At 38.2% G+C, this 19,624-nt stretch overlaps 1 protein-coding gene across 6 annotated transcripts in view; it reads right to left on the bottom strand.

Annotated features, from left to right (window-relative positions):
• ERBIN (erbb2 interacting protein) overlaps positions 1-19,624 on the bottom strand; it is a 122,697-nt gene that overhangs the window by 91,351 nt on the left and 11,722 nt on the right. For 5 of the 6 annotated variants that reach the window (XM_072858782.1, XM_072858785.1, XM_072858784.1 and 2 more), the window contains exon 2: positions 8,867-8,975. The exons of the other annotated variant lie outside the window; for it this stretch is intronic. The gene's annotated coding sequence lies outside the window, so the exon portion shown is untranslated. The remainder of the gene's footprint in view (positions 1-8,866; positions 8,976-19,624) is intronic. 6 annotated transcript variants of the gene reach the window in all.

The raw sequence follows: 19,624 nt of genomic DNA, 5'->3' as shown, positions 1-19,624 counted from the left end.
TTTAATACCGTTAAGGGATCAGAACTGACACAGAGTGATAATGTAATGGATAAAATCATTCAACACAGTTTTAATGCATGCGCTCTAACAATGCACATAGTCCAGTTTTCCCATAAAACAATACAAATCTAGAAAATAACACATTTGAAGTTAACAGTTGTCTGGTGTTCACACCAATAAGAGACTGGGCTGAGAATAAATGCTAACAGCATGATCTATAAAAATAGAGACCAGAATGAGAACTAGCAGTAGTGCTATTAGGACTCCAGTTAAAAAGAAAGAAACGTTTTCAACAGCTTCAATTAGACCTGGCAGGCCAGTATCTAAACCCAAAACGGCAAACACTGAGACAGAGCTTAAACAATTTATCTAACACCCAGTCTAAGTCTAAGACTAATGAGTCTTAAACTTAAATCTTGCTAGATGTAAAAATGCCTGGGTAATTGCTCCCTACAGAAACCACATCTCTTATCTCCAATTGGTTATTGTTTGCTTTAAATGGACACGTAAAGAAAACTACAGCTGACATGCTTCTAAAGGAAATTGAAAAGAGGAGCCTCAGTCAAATTTTTTTCTCTTAAAGAGGTATGGGAATAAAAAAGAAAATAAGGAAAGACATATTAAAAATGGAAAAGAAAAACTGGGTTGGGTTGCTAACGTCTCCTATCGGTCCAAGGTTTCTCAGAGACCTACTACTGCTCTACAAGCAATCCTTGCAATGAAAAGTGTCCTCAATAAAGGTGAGAGCCCCTAAAGAGTCATCTCTTCTACTTCCTCATCCATTCCATTGTGATTTCTTGTGCTGTTGGTTAGCCCGTTCCTCTCCACTCTTCTGCTTCTTCCTCTTTTTCCAGTATGTCCTTTCCCACCCCAACTTGCTCCCCCACCTTTCTAACATTACAGTATCCCTGACACTCTTCCATCTCACAGGAAAGCTCCAGATGATGAGCACCTCTGGAGATTGCCTACTGAAATTCAGCGTGTATAAAACCAGAACTTAATCTCAACCACCACCACCAACTGTTCTTATCACATGACTACTTCTGTGGAAATCATCAGTATCCTGCCCATTACTGTGACCCACAACTCTCCTCAGTTTTTTCTCCCTTGAGTTCCTGTAGTCACACTTCCCCACACCACAAACACCCAAAACAAAACCTTAACCATGTGACCTTGCACCACTTATTACAAAAATCATTTCTAGGACACCACGTGACTGTGTTGCTGGTCTAAGTACCCCTATTTTCCCCCTTTTCTATTATAAGCAGCTTATTTTCACTTGTTCTTCCAAACTCGTTTCTCATTCAAAATCAAGAGGGAGACTCCTATTCAGTCAATAAAGTTAGCCTCTATCACCATCATCAATTTTTCGAAACATTTGACAGCATCCCCACACAGATATCTAAAATTAATTCACTATGAATTCCTTCATCTTCTTCCTTATCTCTCACCTTCACAACAATGCTTAAAAATAAAATCCTGACAATTAACCAGGCTGCTGATGTGCAAACACCATTGCTCATCAAGCTAACCAATACCTCCCACCACCCCACACACACACATTATGAGCTCCTCTATCCATCTAGGTCACCTTTAACCTGTTCTGGAGGACATACAATCTGTTGTCTATCCTGCACTTGTGTTGAATCATGATAGGCGATTCCAGTTTGTTTACTGAAACTCCTTTACATTACATTATCACAAAGGTGATCATGCTGTTCAGGAAAAAATTGATTTTACCCATCCTGCTCTTAAACACATTAAAATGCATTACACATGTTACATCTATATCAACATATGCATAATAAAACCAGTAGAGTGATGCTGGTACAAGCGTTTAGGCTTTCTAACTAGAAAATTTAAAGCAGATATATCTACCTGGTCTGTTTCTTTACTGTCCCGAACAGTAGCAAGCAAAAATACAAATAAAGTTTAACAAGAACATATAATTCAAGAGAAATACACTAAGTCCTGATTGTCTTCCAATATAACAGGGAGAAGAACTAACTGTGGAAATCAGCCCACAATTCTACCTTGGTATGTGCTGAGAGCAATGACAGAAGGCAGTAGTCAAGTGATTTCCTTGATACCTGAAAGAAGGTGACTTTTTTCTCTTCATGCTTTGATTAGCTCAGTTACAGTTTTAGAAACTACCTTCATGCTTTCATGGAATGGTTTGGGTTGGAAGGGACCTTAAAGATCATCTAGTTCCAACCCCCCTGACATGGGCAGGGACACCTTCCACTAGACCAGGTTGCTGAAAGACCCATCCAATCTCGGAGGCGATATCCACAACTTCTCTGGGCAACTTCTTCCAGTGTCTCACCACCCTCACAGTAAAGAATTTCTTCCTCGTATCTAAATCTACCTTATTTCAGCTTGAAACTGCTAACCCTCGTCCTATCACTACACTCCCTGATAAAGAGTCCCTCCCCATCTTTCTTGTAGGCCCCCTTTAAGTACTGGAAGGTCACTATAAGGTCTCCCCAGAGCCTTCTCTTCTCTAGGCTGAACAACCCCAACTCTCAGCCTATCCTCAGCCCCCTGATCATCTTCGTGGCTCTCCTCTGGACCCACTCCAACAGGTCCAAACTTTGAGAGAGTTTTTCCTCTGGATTAGAGGGGAGGTATTTCAGCTCCTAAATAAACAAATACATTTGTAACTGAATAGAGATTTAGAGTAATTCTGGAATACTTTTTACTTGAAGTCTGTATTTTAGCACAAAAGGTAGGGAAGGAATGCAGGACTATCCACAGCCATATAAGCATCTACATTTAGCAAGAGAATGGCTTGAGTTCTACAGCAAAAGCAAAGTTCTACAGCAGAAGCAAAAGACCACAGAGGCTTCTTCATCGAGCCAAGAATGACAGGCAGATCAAGCAGTTTTCTATCCTCAAACAGCAACAGTTACATGCAAAAGATAAGCAGTGCTCCTTTCTCATATATGCAACTAGTTCAAGGAGGAGAGGAAGGGAACATAAGAATAAAACATTATTTCACATGATATACTGGGGAAAATATGAATCCTCTAATCTAAAACCAAGTTGAACCAAATTAATTATAGGATTACAATCCAATAATTTCCTGAATGACCAAGAAATTTGAAAAATGAGCCACTTGTCTGTTGAACAAGCCTACAAAAGATTAGATCATCAAGTTCTTCTCAATTCTCAACTATGAAAGTCTCCTATTTTGCCAAGCAACTGAAACATATCTGTTAAGTATATAAAAAACAAAGAGTTGGTATATTTTATCTCATTCTCAAGCACCTTAGTGGTCCTAACATTAGCATCCACTATACTTTAGGCGGACTTCCTGCACACCTCACTTTCTGCAACCTTTAGCTTCTGACCCGCAACTCATTGCTGTAGCTTTTTTTCCTTCATTTAATTAACAGATGGACACTTTTCACTACTATGACATTACCCTGATTTAGATTTGTTGTTTTCTCAGCAACTAGTAAAAGATCCTTTAACTGATTTCCCTTTAAATCTGGAGTGGAAAAGGAATTTCTATACAGATGATTTGGCTGAATGGCTTCCAAGTGCTTTTTTTAAAAAGGAAGAAATAAATGCTGCTGATTAAACTTTATATTTATTACATACAATCAAAATCAATTCATAGCCATTTACACTTATCAAACACAAAGAGGTTTAAATATGCAATTGGTTACTTGGCACCTTTCAACGTCAGGTGTGACTCCAAATCCTTCTACACTGACTTCCAAGAATATTGCATCCATCATCTTTTTTAATGAACATTTTAGTACTAGCAGTACGAGACCACCTGCACAAAAAATTAAGTTTCCTGTACTTACGGAGTTAGTCATCCTGTACGTGACTGCAATTTGATGGTCCATAGCAAGCTATTTATGCTGTGGCTTACCAGAGAGAATACCAACTAACAAGTATTACTTTTTTTTCAGTTCTCAAAAGTCAAAAATAAGTAAATAGGTAAAGCTACTTTAATCAAAATAGCACTATCCTTTTCCCTCACTTTGCCCTTCCTAAATTATAGGCAGCTATTTTAACCATAGAACACATCACTCTTCCTACCAAGGGCCAGTGATACTAAACAGACCAATGATAAACCTTTTTTTTCCTCCAAACTGAGTACCTAACAATTCTTTCTTTATAAAGATCCTTAGAATTATTCATCAGTCCTTGATGAGCAGTATTTCCAATATCTTGGTTTTGTATTAGAATAAAGTTTGGTTTTTTTCTTTCTGCACATGTTTTATTAGCTATTCTATTTGTCTCTCCTCTGTAACTGATGTTCACTTCAAGTTATTCTCTTCCAGGAAAAATGTGTCATCTCTTTTTGCCCTAAAACTAAGCTATGGCCTCATAATAGGAAACCCCACCCCTTTTCCACCCCTTACCTAGTCAGCTAGCTCACTTTTATCATCATCTGCCTTTGTCCTCATTGGCTCACCAGCAGGAGAAATGTCAGAAGACTACCTGGACCTCCAGAAACACCGTGCACCTGCCTTTTGTCCATTTATACATTACTGTCTTCCAACTGTCTTGGTGTAAATTCCCTCAGAATTAGAGTTTGTCTGTCTTGGATGGCTAAAGATCTTTATCTACATTAAATGTGCAGGACAACAACTTGATGGTAATCAGATATTCCTAAATATACAGCACTCTTCCTATACTACCCCTTCCCTACAAATCAAAAGCAACTCAATTCTTCTTGCTTTCTGTGTACAACACTTCTTTGGCCTGAACTTGTTGCAGACTGACTAGCTGCAAATTAGCCTGCTCCATTCTCTGGTCTTACCTAGTGATAGCCAGTATTTCTCATACCGATGTGGAGTTCTATAATTACATCAGTCTGTGCAGCTCTCCACACCATTGTTGTATGATCCTCCAGACATCGTAACAGTACTGGAAAAAATCTGTAACTTCATATAAACTTGTGCAATTAAATTTGTAAACTCGTACAATTTGTACTTCATATAAAAGAAAGTGTTTTGGCAGAAAACCAAACTATGGCACATCCATTACAGCTCCCCACAGTTGCTTAAAACATCATTGGAAGTAAAGCATTTTACTAGGCAGAAATGCCTCATCATCATTTCTTCCCATTAGCAGGAAAATATACTTTCATACTGTAACACATACAATCACATCATTAAAAAAAAAAATCCATGGGGGAAAAAAAAACCCCAACAAACAAAAGGAAAGAAGGAAATAGTCAATGAGGTCTGTGAGCGACATAGAAGCCATATCTTAACCGAAGCAATAGGCACAGGCACTCCTGAACCAGCAAACTGCACTGGCCAAGACCTTCAAAGACAACTGTCAAAAGGAAGTTTGCTTGCATAAATTAGTCAGCACTTAATTCTATCTCCACTGAACAATGTAGCTGGAAAAGAAGAGGAGAGAGGAAAGAGGAAGAGGAAGCCAGAACACACCACGCTATTTAAGTAAGTTAGAAGTATTCCCTGCATACTTTTCCTCTGAAACCACCATGCACGTTTATGGCACTGTATAAGAACTTTTTTATTTGCTAGTTGCGGAATTGACCAATAGGATTCAAGAACTGCTTACGCAATGTAAGAAGGAGTTTCCCAATACCTAGCCTTTCCACAGAATTAAACAAATTTGCCTAGATGCAGTCAGGATGAACACTGTTTTCCTTAGAATATCCAATTCTGGCCATGTGACAAACAGGAAGCTTATCACGGAAGCCAACCCTCTGATAATCTAATCTTGCTTTAGACAGAGTCTGTTAGCAATGCACACATTTTAAGTGACAAACTACTATCCTTCGTAAGTCCTTAAACTAAAATAACATTCAGCAAAACAGTCTAAAATATTTTAATGTTGAAATGCCTGTGGGCCTGAGAATCATTTCACCTATCAAGATGGCTTGTCCATACCTCTTCTGTACTACAGGGAACACCAGGCTGACAGAATGATGGGTTCCCAAAGCGCATTGCCAACATAAAACACATCTTGTGCTGACTGGACTAACCTTCATAGCTGAACCACCCGAGATACGTTTGAGCAGGCACTTCATGCCAGAACTTGTCAATAGAACTAGGAAGGGGGGAGATCTGGGCCAGCATTTATTGCTACAAGGAGAAATGAATCAGCAAGTCAAGAGGGCTCACAGAGTAAATATGCAAACCAGAGCTTATATAAGAAGCTTGGAACGTGTTCAAAACCTAATGAAATAGAGGAGCCACAAGAATACTGAAGGAATGGGATACAGGGGGCCCTCTTCAGCCAATGTTGTTTTCTTCACTCAGGTAGAAGCCTTGATGGCAAGACAATGAAATAAGATTTTCCTTAACCAACTCTAATTACACACAGCTCCAAAACTGCATCCTTAAATAAAGCATAGTCAGAAGACCAAATATACAATGTTACTCCATTGCAAAAGAAGCTGCAACACTCTGTACAAGTGATGATTTCAGGGACTTGTCAAATTCACCTATTAGGCAGAGTATGGATTACAAAAAGAAAAAAAAAATCTGACAAATTTTAGTATTTACCATTTCTTTCATATATTTTGTTCCTTAAGTTTCTTTCATATATTTTGGCTATACACAAGTAAGAACTCGTTTATGGTCTGTATGTTCACCATCTATTTCAGTACCTGTAAATACACACTGATACAGTACCTTCACGTTTGACCTAAGCATTTAGCAGTGTGCTCATTGTGGACTTAGCAGCTTGACAAATTATGGCACCTTTTCCAGAATACTATTCATTACAAAACTTTGAGAAGCTGGAGAACACACGCTCAACTGGCATTAAGAAGCCTCTATCCAAGAGGATCACAAAACATCAGAAACACTAAGTTTCTCATGATACCTACATTAAATACTTCATCATAACATGCTTTACAATTCAACTATTCAAGATCTGCCTGCAGCCACAAGCCTATCACAAAGCCAGCATTTGCTTCTCAATTCTGTTCTTTTTAGCTAGTAGAGATTTTCTTCCCCCAATAAAGGCTCATTAATCAAGTCTGCCAATGAGCCAACAGTTAGGAGTAAAAAAGGGACTAGACATAAAATAAGAGCAAACTACTGCAAAGCGACAAAAAAATAAACTCTAGATTAACCATTCCATTTGAATTATCTCAGTAAGACTTAATAAGCATTTCAATGTGAAAACAAGCAGATCGACAATGAAACTAGGATTATAAAACAAAATTCTAATTCAACATAAAATTATTCTCAACATTCAAACATGTGTCTCAGCCTATTCTCTTAAACATATTAGGGAACGTTATTGAATATGAATAGCATAACAAAGGAAAGGACCCTTTCTAAATCCAAGCTGTGCACTGTTGCCTGAATTCCCTGTTTTGTTATTGTTAGCTTGGCAGTAAATAGGACAGTAATAGCTTATTAAAAGACTCAGCCTATCCACATGATAAAATCGCTTCTCTTTTGTGATTATTTCCTCATGGTATCGCTCACTAGTCAGAGAACTGTGAAAGAAGTCCCAAAAGTTTAAGAGAGAAAAATGGCACTTTATCCAATTCTCTGCAACCAAGGATCTACAGAAACAATAATTCTGAAGCCCTCACACAGAATATCAAGTACTTTTAATAAATATAATTAGCAAAAAGTAAAATCTGCTCCTCAAAATAAATATTCTTGCTTTTCCTCTTTACTAACCTTTTTTATTAAAACCCACTCTTTCCCAGCAAACCCATTTTCAAGCAAAAGTTCCAACACTTGTACTATCTTTTCATAATGGTTCCTAAAGTAAATCTCATAAGGCACCTGCACTTTCAAGCACATCATTTCTACAATACTATTAAGCATTTAAAACAGCATTTTTGCTATTAAAATATTTCCCCTCTCAAGAGTCAAACATTTTCTGTGGATAGTTACAAATATTTGTGAGTGTATTCTACCTACATTCTTGAATCAGAGCAAGAGATGGAGAGAGTAGAGTGAAAAATGCATTTGCTCAGTGGTCCTAATTAGGACTAAGACAGTATATTAAGATCAAACTTATCCTACTGGAGATCCTTCTCCACTATATTAAGATCAGAACACACCGTGATTTACTAAAGATTTTTGTGGCGCTTCAATTAGGCATACACTTACTAAAAAAAGGCCACATCATTCTGGTTATATTGTCCCTGTAATTCTTTATGAGGAGCTACCTGCATCTGCTGTTGAATTATGGGATTAAACTAAGCTTAAACAAAAAACCCCCCCTTCGGTCTCAGCCCTCCCAAAACATACCTGTAACAATGTAACAAGCATACAGAACTAAAACTACATGCTTGCAACTGAAAAAAAAAAAAAAACGAAGCCAATCCCCCCCCAACAAACAAAAAGACCAAAACACCCCAATCATATTAACCTTTCTCTAGATATGATAATAGCATTTAAGTTAGCTCACCAAGGGCAGATTTATTTGTTTGAAACTGCTTTTACTTTTTGCACAGAGCTACCTGAACATATTACCATAAAATGGGTTACTGCCTTGCATGCATTACATAGCATTCAAAGTAAACAAATAATGCAGAAAATTACAGCAGAAGCAAGGCAGGTTGCCTATACACAAGTGCTCACCCAGAGCCATATCAACACGTTAAAACTGCCAATAAACAGACCATGTTCTGTGACCCAAGTGCAACAGACTGTGCCACCGTAGTGAATACCCCTAGTGCTTCTTGCCAGAAAGCAACCACAATTCACAGTTCTTACACATCTTCCCTACAAGCTACTGTAATACGAATTCAGCAGTCAAAACAAAAGTTTGTCATTCTTACATGTGAGGGTGAGAGAAGATATTAGTACATTGTAGAATAACTGAAACAGTAAGTGCACCCAAAACATTTCTTTCTCCTTATCTCCTTCAACACATCTGGACAGTCACCTACCCGAATCACTCCACCACTGCCAGTTCACTGGAGTCTGAATCAGTTTCTGAACTTGGACCACAGAATGACCAGGATGCAGAACAGAGTTTATTAAGCCATCCACATGGATCTGTGAAAAAGAATTAACAAGTGTTTTCAAGATGAGGGGTATAAGGGGCCTTGCACAAAAACTAAGACAGTTTCAAATCCACACATTAACTTTGTTTTACACCAGAATTAAAAACAGAAGACACAGAAGTGGTAACATGTAACTTATCACCACAACCACCACTCTACAATTACTCATTTTTGTCCTCTGCCAGAACTCAAAGTAATGCAAACAGAGAAAGTAGTGTGCCAAAACACAAAAAAGGTAGAACTGATTATCATCTCCTCCTCCTACGCCAGCCAAAAACAAAACATATGCATTGCTAGCAAGCTTGAGTTCAAAACAGCTCCCTTTCTGTTACTTGTATGAATGGAGTTGTAATGCAATCATTAGGTTAACAAAATGTAACCAAAACCAACAAGTTATGTGCAGGACCTCAACTGGATTACTTCCCTCCTAAAGCACTGCTGTTCTGGTGAGTCTCAAGCACATTCTCTTAAAGAGAATCTATACCACCCACTCTGTCACAAATACTCCCACAGCCCTCATGGGGAAGTACAACTCCTTGCAACAGATGAGGCTTTAAAAAAGCTGCAATTATTTTAATTGGACCTGCCAGCTGCCTTTCATTTAGCTTAACATGAGGTTTTTTGAAAGTCTGCAGCCACAGCCATTGGCAAGTGGAGACAGTTGCTTACAAGTAGTTGGATCTATTTCTGACAACCTTACTCTGCCTGGCAAGCTTTTGTGGAGTACTGCCATATGGTCTATATGTTGATGATACAAAGTTTTATTATGTGGTCCTGGCTAATAGGCCGGAATAATGCAGTAAGTCTACAATGTATATGGAACACACCCTAGCCTCATCTTGATGACACTTGTTGGGGCCAGTTCAAATAAGGTGCCAAAGTACGGAAGAAAGAGAGGACAATAAATTACAGAAGAATGGTTTTGTCATCTGCTTTCAGAAAAAGCAAATACATTCCACACAGAAAAAAAAAAATATGTTTAATACATCTAGGTAACTAAGTTGATAACTGGAATCTTTCCTGAAAGAACAAGATTTTTCAGGAGATCAGATACTGATTAGCATACTCTTTTCATACAGCATTCAACGTACAGACACAGAACTGAGTCTCATGAGTCCTGAAGTTCCTAAGACAAAGAACAGCAACAGAATCATCATTAAAGTAACTGTTTCTGCCACTTCCAGAGCACTCTGAAACTTAGTGAACTCTAAAACCTCTCCACCAATACGACTGTTTAACAGATCTCAGCTCCTTTTCCAAAACACTGCTGGTATCAGCTCGCCATTGTGCCATGGCCAGCACAGCTAGAAACTCTGAAGGATGCCAGTGTTGATGACTGTACTGCTACTTTCCTGGCTTGCTCAGGAACAAAAAAATTGGGTTGCTGTCCCTTACAGTGGTGGCTCTGGAACTTTCCTTCTGAAATTTTCCTACTGCCTTCCTACCTACAGCCAAAATTTTTGTGTGACTAAAAATACTAACATAAGTATCATATTAAATCAAGTTTAAATCTGGCCAGCAACTCCCTTCATACACACCCCTTTTAGGAACTGCTGCTCTATGGATATAAAGACTGAAACAACTTTTTCGGCTCTTAACTAACAAGAGCTGAATAATTTCCTTATCTTCCAGTCTTCCACAGAAGGTTAAACTTTCAGTTCAATATGAGCTTTAAGTGGTATCATTGCAGATAGACAGGGGACTGTTGAATATGCTGACCCCTCCAGATTATGTGTCTAAGTTTGTAACTACCTCTAGCAAGTCTCGAATTCTGACGTACCCTCCATTACTGTTTCAATCACTGACCATTCCACTAAATCCCAGGTAGCAAGAAAAAGAATATAGTAACTGTAGGGCTATATAAACAATGGACAATTGCACAGATCATTACATAAAAGGTTATTATCTAAGCATTATCTAAAGACTGCAAAAAAGGATAGGAACAATCCTCCTTCCTCCGTTCTCTCCCCCTACTGACAAACAAGGTGTTGTTACAGAAGATCAAGAGACAGACATCAGTTTAACTCCACTGGCAACTGCAATACATTTTCCATGACCATTAATCACCTTCTTGTTACTAAGTCAAAAATTCAAGACTTCCTTGTTTCTTAATAAAAAACTGATTACACTGGCCTACAAGTGCACCGTGTTAAGCTAGACCCCAAAAGTTAAGGGTTGGGGATGAGTAGGAAAATAAGCATTTTACACATCTTTAAAATAAAGTTCTTTTGCTCTGGCACTGCTTCCCCTAATTCAAGTTTTTCCCACATCATGATAATTTAGAAATTAAGTAGAACTAAGGCTACAGCTTACTCCTAGCTTTTTCATTATCACATACTCCTATTTTTTTAATTAAAACACATGCTGCGTAATTAACACCAAGAACCAATTCCAACTCAAAGCCCTGATGGGCAGGCCACTGTATGAAAAAGCATCTGTATTACATTTGATTTATAAACTCATTTCAGAAGTTATGAACAACCAGACTTTTCAGAACTAGATAGATTTGTGCTGTTGAATGCACAAAATCATCTCTTGCAGACAACATCTGACAAAGAACAAGTATTTTTGTGGCTGTAAAACCAAGTATGAGAACAATCAACTTGGATTTTACCCCACTACCACACTTGTGAAAACCATGCTCCATTTCAAAAAAAGTTGTGAATTAAAAGCCAGAAGAAAACGTTTTCACTGTACTCCATTTCTGGTCCTCTGTTACAGTTGTTCCTTTTTTCAATAGCTCTATGACATGAAAGATCAGGGTCTGCCAAGCCATACAAAGTTTTTTTCTGCTATTGCAAAAAAGAAGGTGGGGTTAGTACTGCTATCAAGCACTTCAGACTTTGAAAGAACAAATCCTAGAGCCCGCGCTTAAATCAGTAGTGATATTACATTATAATCCAAGTCCATCTATCACTGAGTAGACTTACTGGAGGAAGATGCCAGATGGAACATCGTAATGAACACTACTCCCATTTCATCACAAATTCCACACAAAGCCAAGAAGCATCATCACACTATTTTCTTAGCAATATAGGTGCAATTGCGGATAGCAGTAAGCAATGAAAATGATCACTTAAAGCAGCAAAATTGATTAGAAATATGCCATTAATCAAGTTTTAATAGGGTCAAAAAGAAATATTTGCAATATATTCGAGATATTTGCTAGTCAATTCTACTACATCAGTAGATCTATGTATAAAACCTTGCATTTTGCTTTCACAAGGAACAGGAAAAAAATCCAATTAATACTACACAATTCTTCGCTTTCCATTTTCTTCATCTACCATGACAAAGTAAAAAAGGATATTTAGATTTCTTTTAAGCATAGTTTACCTGAATCCATAGTCCAAAATAAGGGAAAAGTAAGAGAAAAATATGAACTTATTAATTCATTAACACAATTACTAGGAGTGCACTAGGATGCAAAATTTATCATTTAGCAGCTACATCAATGCAATTGGGTATGAACAGAATAAACAAAAGAAATGTTCTCCGCAATTACTTTCTGAAAGCTACTACATACTTTGTGTATCTGATTTTTTCCATTAAGTGGGACAAACGGAGGATGCATATAATTACAGATAACACACCCAAATTAGTTAGCCTATATTACAAGAAGTTGTTTTGACACATATTTATTTTGCTCTTAAAAATCAGTAAAAAGTGCTTAAACATACTTGACTACTCTCCTTCAGAGTGTTAATAGATAATTTGGTTCTACAGATATTCAGTTTGCTGGAAGCTACATGATTGACAGCAGACAGCATCAACTTGCAGGTACTTTGTGAGCTTAGGTACTTGCCACTGAGTAGCTGAACTGGTTTTTACACAACCTAAACACATAAATTTGACACTGGATCCTAGATTCTTCTCCAGACAAATGACTCGAGGGGAGGGGAGGAAGGGAACCCTCTTCAGCAATGTATGGTAATCTCACTAAATTCAGCTTCACTACTGGCTTTAATTTCAGCATGCAAGACTCACAGTTCATATGCAAGTATCAGGATGCATACCAGAAAATTTATGATCTTAGCAAATGACAGAGTCATTTCTATTTTGGATCTTAAAATTAAGGGATCTTAAAATATCCACTCTCCCTCTTATTTCAAGATATATAGATATAAATATACACACATATACCTAAAAAGCAGTGACCAACTGGTATTCTAATCACACAGAAGAATAAATGTAAAAATATCTGTACAGTTATCTTGCACAAACCTTTTCTGCCCAGCATTTTAAGACATGACAGATGCACTGAAATTAAGACTCCAGTCTCTCAGAAGTCTCTCTGACTCTTCCTCAAAAGAGACAAGACCATCTACAACACTCAAAAAAAAAAAATCTACTTCATGTTTTAAGTGGGAAAAACCCAGAAGAAAGATAACCTGAAAAACAGAAAAAGTGAATGCAGTTCTTAATATTTCAATCAAATACTCACTTGGAGGAGGAGGGATGAATACAAACATGAAGTTATGCCAAAAAAAGGTACACACCCCCTCAGGTTCAGAGTCAATTCCAATTTACAATGCTCTAGATTATTACAGATAGACTCTCACAAATGAAGTAGACACATGACGGAAACATGAAAAAATGTACAATTATTTAATACTCATTTGCAAGGACAACAGACACTTCATTTTTTAATTCTTAACTAGGCTGTGAATGCATTTTTTAAGAAAAATCCTAGTATATTTTGAATCTGTGGGGTGGTGGAAGGAAAAAAAAAAAGACTGCACCACATTTTATCTTATGAAACCAAATCTTGGTTTCATAAAAATTTCAGTCCCAGAGAATTTAGTATAATTACAGGAGTTCCTCCCAAGTATGCAGAAGATCACCATTCAGAAACCACCTTAAGGAAACAACTCACTGTCTCCAGACCCTGTATAGGTTCATCTTTGTGCTACACAATTTGAAAGAAAAACTAACACATTAGTTATCTTCTCAAATATAACATTCAAAATAATTTGCGACTTAATATATTCTGTTGAGCTTTGTTTCCATCCTTGCACTCTAGGAAAAGAAATTCTCTTCCAGCAATCACTATTTCCTCTGATGTGCTACATGAAATACTTATTAATCAACAAGATGATACATAGTTATTTTGCAGATTAGAGAACAGGACATACAAACAGACAATTACTGGCATGAGAAATAGGTTATCTGCTTAAGGATCCATTTGACAAGTTACCACTCCAGTACGTAGGCAATGTCCAGCAAAGCTTCTCTTGCAGAAGTACCTTGCTGCTAACACTGGTGTGACCAAAGAAGGAAAAAGTCCACACAAATCAACTCAAGTGTTTCTCATCCAGTGGCTCTGAGAAATGCATTGCAGGGAACAGCAATGTGAACTCAGATCTCAAGAAATGAATTTTACTTGAGACTACAGGAACCAGGATACTTCCCCCCCCCCGCTTTTATTGGAAAGGGGTCAAAAACTCACTAGTGCTTTTCTACATCACTCCACTCTAGTCTCTTCAGAGAAGTAGAGATAAGTACAGTATTAGAGAGTCTTAAAAAGATGGTACCAACACAGGAAAAATCTGTTTTTGTCTACCTCATGCCCACCAATGCCACCTCCTCCCTACTGGCTTGGCCATTCTGGGAAAGAGGAGAGAAAGATCACAAGCTTTGTCACCTGCGCTTCCATGAGCGCAGGACAGCCAAGTGAGACTGCTATAGCATACATGGCCCCACACCACAGTCACATGGCACCTTCACAAATTTCCCAGCAAATTTCCCAGAAGATTTTAGAATTATGAAGTTAAATGCCCTCTATTCTTCCATCCCTCACCTCCTAATTATGTTGCATCTTCAATGCTTCCATGAATGAAGGTGGTTCTACACTGCCCTTCTGAGATAAAATAGTAAAATATAGTAATGGCACCCCACATTATCAGTGACAGACATTCCTAATTGCATCACTGTACCAGTGATAATACGTAACATATGAACTTGTTTACTAATCATACTGACTGCCCATCACCTGTCAGTTCTCCATTCACACTAGCCTTGGGGCCTAATTTGAAAGCAGAGCATCCCACATTCAAGTACTGCTGACCTACACATTTCAACTAAGAGATCCCTCCAGACAGTGAAAAATATAAAGTCACCATAAATCCCTAGGAACTAAAGAAACTAGACACAAAAGTCTCAAGAGCAAGTGCTCTGCAAGGTAGCTTTCAGGAAAAAAGGACTTAAATGCTTCTTCTCCTTTTCCAATCTCAGTTCTTACTGCAGTTAGTTATTTTCCCACCCCTGCAGCAATTACAAACTATTTTACAGATAAGCATGAAATTACCAGCCTACCGTCAAAGTCTAGAAGTCAACCCGCATATGGCAAAAAAGCAGGAAAGACAGGGGGTGGTACACTTTAAATCTGTTCAAAAAGAGATAGAACTGGGTAAGTATCCCAGTTTTTAACTGCACTTCTGACATTTATGGAAGGATTATTGAGGATCAAACCAGTGATGAAGAAAAGAGCAACATTTACTGTGATCAAGTGAAAGATTATTCCAAACCAGCAACTGGAACTCAAAAGGCAAGTTAATTCCTATTGTGCTTAAGCATAATGGGAATTAATTCAAACTAGAGACTGCTAAAGAAAGAGCAAGCCCTGCTTTCCCCTCACACCTGCCTTTTATTAAATCTAGGGTTTGGATAACCACACCATGAGTCTGATCAGTAACTGACCCAAAAACCCCAACCCTGCAAGATATTGGGGGGAATTTTTTTCTAATTACATCAGCTTGTTCATCAGCTCACTGACCTTCAATATAAAGTCTTCACCTATGAAGCAAAGGACCCACGCAGGAAGGAAAGAGGAAGTGTACTGCCTCCTATCAGAGGAGATGCAGCAGAATATAAGACTATACATTCAGCCACAGGCCTTCTAAATTAAGACTCCTTTAAAAGTAAAGGTGATAACTTCATTACTATTAATATTTTTCTCTTAGTATCAAAAAGATGTATCAAAAACACATGCAAGCATAGTTTAATGCTCACAACAGCACATTCTGGTAGCAAAATTCATTCATGTGGGTCACATTTTATAACTTAGTCTGCTTTGGATTCATAGGTTTGGTGGTTTTTTTCCTGAAAGCATCAACCAGTGGAGACAAGAAGTTTAGAGAGGGGGCAGGGGAGAATAATTTAAAAAAATATTAACCAAGCCAAGTACCTCCAGGCAACCAAGTGAAGACACGCAGGTCAGTAAATAGTTATGGTCCAGACAGTGACTATGTCAGCAGTTCGTGTTCTACATTCTGAGTTCAGAACTGAAAGAAATATTTACAGGATGTGGTCTTCTTAACTGGAAGACACCCTTGCTCAGCAAGTGCTGTGCATGTTTTTGCAACAAAAGGTCAATTACTTGCCTACAAAGCAATACTTTACACATTTATAAAAGGCTTGAGGGAATGGGACTAAAGTATACAAAACAGATCAGCACCCCCAACACGGTAAGTTAAATATTTATTTACACTTACTTTCTTTTAACCAAAAAAACCTCTTAAATTCCAAAGTGACCAATACATGAAGGTGCCTTGTCAAGAAGTGCTCACGATAAAGAATTTCAGTTGTTCAGTTGGGGCTAATTGCAATATTAAGGTTTTTAAAAAAATTTTGTAGAAAAATATTCAATGAATATCAACCTGTAATTCAAACCCTGAATACTGAATAGATTTGTAAAAAGAAAAAAAATTGAGACCCGAGATACACAACAGGGCCACTGATCTAGATGAACCTTTTATCTGCTCCAGTGCTCTTAAGTAACTGAAGATTCACCAGATGCACCTCAAACCTCCTATAGCATTGGAAGCTGCCACTTTATAGGAGATGATGCCCATTACTTAAAGCAGGATGCACCCTACTTCCAACCTTAAGGATGATTTCTCCCATATGAAGTCCATATAATAAGACAGGTCCTGTTAACCCTTAGGTGTTCGGACATAAAGCAAATCTAATAATTGTTATGGATGAAACCAGGCTCTCTGCAGTGCACACAAGCTTCTCATCCAAATTCCTCTTCTATTGCCCCTCCTACTAATTGAATAACTACAAGCCACCAATATCACACACCTGAAAAACACACCTAATAGTAAATCCTGATAGGAAGAAATGGAAACAGCTTTAACAGCTTTTTTTTTTTTTTTTTAAATCTTCCATGATGCTGTCTTCTGGCCTGCTCCCAAGTGGACATTACCATTGCCTTGGAAAGCTGCAGGAGAAGGGACACATTCAGGAAGAAACCACAAGAAAGGATGTAACAAAGCATAACAGCCAATGTACTTTTAAAAGTCACATCAATTATATGTCATGATTAATTAAATCACACAGATTAGAATTAAGTTGCAAAGTACCTTAAACAAAATAAATATCAAGACATCTGTTTAATGGAGAGGTAACAAAAAAGATACTCAGTAAATCCAAGAAGTTGGTTCTACAGTGCTATCAACAGCACAGAAAGATGTTAGCAGAAAATTTGGAATGAACTCCAAAGAGGGAAAAAAATTCAGGAGACTCTATAGCCTTACTTGTCTATTAAAACCTGAAATGGCAAGGGCTTTGATGAGAGTTTAAGTTGGTCAACCAGTGAGAAAAGACAACATATTATAACTGTTGCAAGTATACTGCAATTTGCCACCATTTACAGGCTCTGAACAGCAAAAACCAACCTTGTATTAAGATCAGGTTTTGTGGAACTGCATTAACACTATGATAATAGCAGGTCCAACCTGAACACAGATGTGTGAACTGATTTCAAAGTTCATTTGAAAATGAATTCCTGTTACTAGTGATGACAAAGACTGAACTAGGAGTAAGTTTTTAACTTGATATTTCACACTGAAAATGTCAGCAAACCAGGCCAGATTCTATAGAGAAATAGTAGATAACTCTAAGGTTGAGGGAAGAGGTGGACATGCATAGATACTTGCTATGGTGCACTGGAAGTACATTTCAGAAACACAAAGGGACAGAAGGAAAACAGAGACCTGATAGCACATTTCTTTGTGCTACTATTTCTGGGACTTCCTACAATTCAATAGCTACAGAACAGAGCTGTAGCCACTGATATCCGGGAGATGAGTAGAAACACTGGAGTGAATCATGCTTGAGCAGGTCAGTCAGACCTGCCTTTGGCTATGTCGTGGTTTAACCCCAGCTGGCAACTAAGCACCACACAGCTGCTCACTCACTCCCCCCAGTGGGATGGAGAGGAGTATCAGAAGGGTAAAAGTGAGAAAACCCGTGGGTTGAGATAAAGACTGTTTAATAGGGAAAGCAAAAGCCACATGTGCAAGCAAAGCAAAACAAGGAATTCATTCACTCCTTCCCATGGGCAGGCAGGTGTTCAGCCATCTCCAGGAAAGCAGGGCTCCAGCACACGTAATGGTTACTTGGGAAGACAAACGCCATCACTCCAAACGTCCCCCCTTTCCTTCTTCTTCCCTCAGTTTTATATGCTGAGCATGATGTCATATGGTATGGAATAGCCCTTTGGCCAGCTGGGGTCAGCTGTCCCAGCTGTGTCCCCTCCCAACTCCTTGTGCACCCCCAGCCTCCTCGCTGGTGGGGTGGGGTGAGGAGCAGACAAGGCCTTGACTCTGTGTAAGCACTGCTCAGCAATAGCAAAATCATCCCTTTATTATCAACACTGTTTCCAGCACAAATCCAAAACATAGCCCCATACTAGCTACGATAAAGAAAATTAATTCTATCCCAGCCAAAACCAGCATAGGCTAGCAGGACCACTACTCATTCATGAAACGTAAAATTTGGGGACTAGAATGAAGACAGATGCCACACTTAACAGAAGAACAAAGGCTGAGAAGGACAGCTCCTGTGTACCTGAACATGTTTTCTAGAGATTCTCCCATAACTATCCTGAAGAAGGCTGACACCAGACAAACTAACACACATCACAATCAGGGAAGAGAAAGGTGGACTGCCAGAACAAATACAAGAACCCAGCTGATGTAGACCTTGACACAAACAAGCAACCTCAGAATTTGTTTTGGACTATGCATCTCATCTCTCAGCAGATGAGCGCATCCTTAGTTGCGGTAGTTGGTATCACTACCATGGGACAGCTAAAAATTTCAGGGAGTAGGAAGGGTAGAATTTAAAACAGAAAAAGAAACAACAGCATCTCCTCTTTCAATCCAGGAGGCAAGAACACATCAAGCTTCCACTCTGCTTCACATCCGCTGCTCCTAGTATAAAAAAAAAAAAAAAACACAAAACCGAAACATAGAAATGCTGATTATTATGGCCTCTGCTACAGTCAGGCTTCAGATGAAGCTACTTTATTATCAAATATTTTATTTAAATAAAACCATGCCTTCTACAGCTAGCAAAAGAAAACATTTGCCCTCACTCCCTCCCCTCTTTCAGGGACCTATCACTTCTTACACAAGACAGAACAACACTAAGGACCTTATGTAAGATAATTCACTGAAGTTAATTTTTAACTGTATGTCTAATCGTAGTGATGGAAGAGACAAAAACAAATAAGAGAAAAACAACATTCAGAAAGGACAAGCAAAATTGCTTTAAAGATACATACTTCATTTCTCTGGGTTTAAGAGAGATATAAAATCTAGTCTTTCAAATTATTTCAGGCATGAAAATCTG

Source organism: Ciconia boyciana, chromosome 4 (genome assembly GCF_034638445.1).
Source record: "Ciconia boyciana chromosome 4, ASM3463844v1, whole genome shotgun sequence".
Classification (NCBI taxonomy): Eukaryota; Metazoa; Chordata; class Aves; order Ciconiiformes; family Ciconiidae; genus Ciconia; species Ciconia boyciana.
This window is presented reverse-complemented; position numbering and strand designations above follow the sequence as displayed.